Here is a 6,002-nt window from a genome sequence, read left to right on the forward strand (position 1 = left end):
CCCTATGCATTAGTAGTTGAAATTTTGATGTATGCCATGTTGTGTGCACACCCTGACATATGCTATATAGTTGGAATAGTCAGAAGATATCAATCCAATCTTGATATGATCATTAGACTGTCGTTAAGAACATCCTCAAGTATCTTCGGAGAATAAGGGACTATATGCTCATGTATGGTACTAAGGATCTGATCCTTACAGGATACACTGATTCTAATTTTCAAACTACCGTGGATTCTAAGAAGTCAACTTCAAGATCAATATTCACTCTTAACAGAGGAGCTATAGTATGGAGGAGTATCAAGCAAAATTGTATTGCTGACTCCACTATGGAAGCGGAGTATATAGCTATGTGCGATGTAGCCAAGGAGGCAGTATGGCTTAGAAAGTTTTTGACCGATTTGGAAGTGGTTCCAAATATGCATCTGCCGTTCACCCTCTATTGAGATAACATCGGAGCAGTTGCAAATTATAGAGAACCTAGAAGCCATAAGCGAGGTAAGCACATCGAGCGCAAGTACCATCTCATCAAGGAGATATTATACAGAGAAGACATGATCATCACATATATAGCCCCAGAAGACAACTTAACTGATTCTTTTACGAAGGCTCTCCTGGCTAAAGTGTTCAAGGGTCAACTAGTGGGACTAGGAGTATGAGATAGATAAATATAGGGCAAGTGGGAGAATTAGTGGGTATCTGATGTACTTGTTTATTGTATTTATTCTCTGATACTCAACATTGTATATATTTGTATATATGTAAACCCACTGGATTTTTAGTCCAAGTGGAAGTTTATTGGGTTATATGTCGTAAAACTCATAGTTTGTAAGATTAAACATATTCTATTTGCAATAAAGAAGTTATTAAAGTTTATTAAATAAAATTGTTATTGAATATGTAAATTGCACTAAATCCAATAAACTAAGATCCATGGTTGTTAGATGAATATTTGGACTTTATGTGGAGACATAAGATTGGATCAAGTTTGAGTAGATAGCCAAAATTTTCTATAGTATACGGATAAGGTTAGGTATCTTATTCAGATAATACTATTATATGCGGCCCACTTTTTATTTTATACAAATAATGTGATATTGAACCGTTCATGTGGAAACATGCGAGTGCAGGCGTTTTATGCAAAGAGTTTGTATAAGACCGGACCAAGAAATGAGTCACTCTTACTTTATAAGGTTTTTTACTTTTTAAGACTGGCTATTTCAAAGCGATGACTTAGGTAACTTGACCTTAATTCTGAGCTAACTATGAACTCCTATTTATTCGAGATTATCCTTAGATTTGGTTGAGGGTTGACTCAACAACACCAGCTCAATAAGCCTCCCATTTCAAGGATAAGACCGACTAGATAGCTGGGAACATAGGGTGCAAGACGAAATTCACTCCTACTCGCTTTTAAAGATAGTAAAGATATTGTTCTCTTAAGTGCTAACTCTGGGTCTTGAAGAAGGGGTCCACCCTCTTATTAGACCAGGAAGGACTCGGTTCGGAGATTGGATCACAAACCAATTGTTCATTAGAGAATTAGTAGGACTTAAGGAGTAAGATGTAATCTCAGGGGTAAAAACAATATCTGGCACAACTGTTATTACGAACAATCTGTGAAGGGTACTTACTGATTATGGTTAAATCAAGTGGACATAAATATTTCTACAGTGAGGGGAGTGCAACTACTAGCTTTAGTAGAGTAACCTGGTAGTAAACGAATGTTGATTAATTCAGTTTAAAGAGTTTAGTTAATTAATCTCGGATCATTGAAGTCCATGATCTGTAGGTTCATTAGATCCCCCTGCTAGCTCACAAATGGATTAATCCTTAGAATAGCATGATGAGAGAATCTAAAACGTTCAAATTCAACTTAAGGGAATCGGTAATTATATACGATGTAATCACACGTTTAATTATTGAATTAAACGAAATTAGAGCATTAGATAATGTTTAAATTTGATTTAAATATTAATTACATGAATATGGATTCATGATTGTAGAATTTGTGTTTTAATAATATTGGATATTAAATTGTTTTAGTTAATTAAGTTGTTTAATTAACTAAATAAATTTAAAATTTTAAAAATTGAATTTTCAAATATATAAATCAATTTTGTTTTAATTTAATTTTTGAAAAATTAAATTGATTAAATTTAATTTTATTTGAAATTCAATTAAAGATTGATTTTTAATCGAAAGTGGATTTTTCCACATTTTGACATCAAATTCTTCATTCAATTTTAATGGTTTTGGTGTCATTCTCACATCAATTGAAATGGGATGGGTGAGGAGGATAAAACTGAATGGTTTCAGTTGAAAAGAAGAACATGCATTTTGATGAAATGATGAAATTTTTGCTTCTTCAATCCTTGAACACCAAAACCTGTCTTTCTCCATAAAATTCCCTCAATTCCTACTCATTTTGGGATCCACTATCCAATCTAAGGTCCTAGAGAATAGTAGGGCAGAACAAGTGGTGGTCTACAAGCATTTTGTAAACCTTCGAATCTTCCCTAAGCAAGTTAGGTTAAACTTGGGTAATAAGGGAAATAAGTAAATATTTTAATAAGGAAGCTTGAGGATGATTAAAAGAGGAGGAAAATACCTTAACTGTGGAGAATAATAATTTTGAGGGCTAAACATAAAAATATAACTAAGTTTGGTTAAGAAGACGAAAATTTGGCTAAGTGGGAAGCCATGTGTTGGAGAAAATGGTTGAAGATCTTGTTAGAGTGTGTGGCAACCTAAGTAACTTGAGGTTAGTTAGGGCAATGAAGTAAGGAGAAGGCATGGCCAAGTGTGGCCAAAGGTGGTGCCCATGCGTGAAAGCTTGTAGGGTGTGCGGTAGCCCGAATTTATTGAGGTGTCTAGATGAGAGGGCTTGTTTGTGCACGGATGAGCGTTGAACGTGATGTATGTGGAGGAAGGCCATGTGCCAACCATGGCATTAAGCATTGGACGCAAGGATATGCGTTGGTCGAATGGAGCAAGCACCAACAAAGAGGCTAGACGTTGGAGGATGGTGTGGCCATGCATTGGTCTTAAGGTTAGAGTGGGCGCAAGGAGGCTATGCATTGACAAGGGTGATGTGGCCAAGAAGGGCTATGGGTCCAAGAGGGGCTATGCGACCAAGAGGTTATGCGTTAGTTTGGGTAAGCTTGGAGAGCAAGTTTAAATTGATAGCAAGATGGGGCAAGTGGCTAAATTTGGTGAAGTTGAAGTTGAAGCAAGGATTCGGTAGACACACCACAAAGCATGAAAAAGGTACCTATGCGTTGGTTTAAGGAGATAAGAACACTTCAAATTCATGCAAGGAGGAGGTATCAAAGGGAAGGCATTGGCACTTGCATGCTGAAGGCATCTGGACATGCAAAGGAGGCGAGGTGTCAAGTTCTGGTGGTATTGGAGCTGGATAGGGCATTTTCGGGCTGATCATTTTCCCAATTTACTCGTGCAAATAAGGAGAATTTGGTGTGAGAGTGTTAAGAATTGAGTGTAGAAGGTAACCCTTGGCTGCCATTTAGTTTGGAGTTGTGAGGAGTGAGGAATGAGGAATTTACGTTGGAAGGCAAAAGGCCCAGTCAGACGCACAAGGTAGGACGCCTGTCAGAGCGCACGACCCAACGTCCCAGCGCATGCCCATGTTGTGCATGCTGCTCAGCCCTCGAGCGCACGAGCCCATGCCCAGCGCCTATGTCATGCTACATCTGTGTGAGATCTGCCGCCCAGCCACACCCAACCTAGCACACGGATAGCTGCCCACACCACTAGACTACCTAGATAACCTCCAAAGCTGCGTTTTTTAACGTTAAACCTATTTTTGGGTATCTTAAAGTGGGTAAGATAGGTGCTTCAATTTAAGGATATATTTAAAGCTAAAAAATTTTTATTTGACGAATTTCAAACTAATTGCGGATTCTTTGAAAATAAGAAAAATTCAAGAAAACAGGACTAAGGCTGCTCCAAGAGGATTGTAAAGGGAATTAACAAGAGAATTGGGAGTGGTTTTCCTATTTTGTTTGAATTATATATATGTTATTATATATATATGTAAGGTTTGAAATTGGCATGAACTAGAAATGTGTTTTCTAGATTTTATTTGTTGATTTGATTCTTGTGGTTTTGCATAACATGGGTTGCATTGGAAACTAGGATTGTACCTTGGGAAATTATTAGTGTGTCTTAAGCACATCTGATGAGGAGAACCTTAAATGGAAGTGGATCAATCAAATTCCATTAATTATCGAATACAAAGTTTACAGTAAACATACAATATATATGGATTTAAAATTAAATTACAGCATGCTTTTCCAAGAAAATAGTTCAAGAAACATCACCTTTGAAGAACCACTTAATGTTTAGTTGTGAATTAAATGTAAAGAGAGAGAGAAAGAGTTTTAAATAAGATTTAAATATCAAGACTATGAATAGGGACTCATATTGATTATGATCTGCGTTGGATTTAATATTAAATTAAACTACTTGAAATTTTTAATTAATTATTTAATATTAATTTAATTTTAAATTAATTATTACAATTAATTTTGAAATTAAATAGAATTGGACAAAGTTGGATTGAAAGTCAAAATTGTTCACTGTCAAAATTTGATAAAAGTCAAAATGTTAACTTTTGACATTGAAACTCAAAAAGTCAAAATGTTAATTTTGGACTTTGAGAGTCAAAGAATTTATCTTTGACCAAGTTAGTGCAAAATCAAACATTTTTTGTTGGGAAAATCCTAATTTTAAATTGCTAGGTGTCAATCCCACTTGAAGACACTAATCCCACATTGAGTTAGTAGAATTTGCATATCAAATTCTTATTAAATTAAATTTTCATGATTTGCATGATTTGGCCTATAAATAGAAGAGTTCTATGATGTTAACCCTTTTTTTTTTTTTTTGGAAAAGTGGGCTTTTGTGAGATTTTTTAGAAAAATCTTAATCTAATTCTCTCTAAATTTCCTACCCTTTTCCTCTCAAAATTAGTCACTCATCAGATCCACCATCCCGTTCTAAGGCCGGAGAATAGTCGAGAAGATTCTCGCGGTGGTCTAGAATTGTTTGTGAGGAGATTGGAGTGGATTTAGAGAAGAATTAACACTACAAAGGTTGTATAATTTCTATCCTTTTGCTTTAATTGAAATTGCATGCTTATTCTTTTGAAATTTATCTGATTAGAGTACTTTAGATCCTTTATCTTTTCTGTTGCGCATGTGTTCATTCCATCATAGCCATCTATCTCTATCTACTTAAGATACATAGTGATAGCCTCTATCACTGTCTATCTCAGATAGACAAAGATAGTGCTCTATCTCTGTCTATTTCAATTTAAAGTTATCAACAATAGACCCACTTAGATAAACAAATATGTATTGATGTTAAATTGTTATTGTTTATCATAAACAAGTATGTATGATAAACAATTATCTACCAACAAAAAGAATGATATGATATTATTGTTCATCATTGAAGTATACCACTATTTGTCTTAGATAGATAGAGATAGAGTTCTATCATTGTCTATCTGAGATAGACAAAGATAGAGTATCATCTCTGTCTATCTCAGATAAACAATGATAGAACTCTATCACTAGTTATCTCAGATAGACAGAGATAGTGTTTTATCTTTGTCTATATCAATTTAAAGTTATCAATAATAGATTCACTCAGATAAACAAGTAGTATTATATTTTTTTCTATCTCAAATAGACAATGATAAAACTCTATCGACTTGTATCTCTGTCTATCTGATATAGACTGTGATAGAACTCTATCACTTTCTATCTTAGATAGATAACGATAAGTTCTATCACTGTCTATCTGAGACAAACAGAGATAGAATACTATCTTTGTCTATCTAAGATATATAGAGATAGTGATCTATCTCTCTGAGATCCACTCAACTAAACAAATATTGAATGTAAACAATATAGAAACTATAAAAACAAATATTAGTGTTTAGCATTAAAATTTATCACTGTCTATGTGAGATA

The sequence above is a fragment of the Benincasa hispida genome, chromosome 1 (assembly GCF_009727055.1).
Source record: "Benincasa hispida cultivar B227 chromosome 1, ASM972705v1, whole genome shotgun sequence".
Classification (NCBI taxonomy): domain Eukaryota; kingdom Viridiplantae; phylum Streptophyta; class Magnoliopsida; order Cucurbitales; family Cucurbitaceae; genus Benincasa; species Benincasa hispida.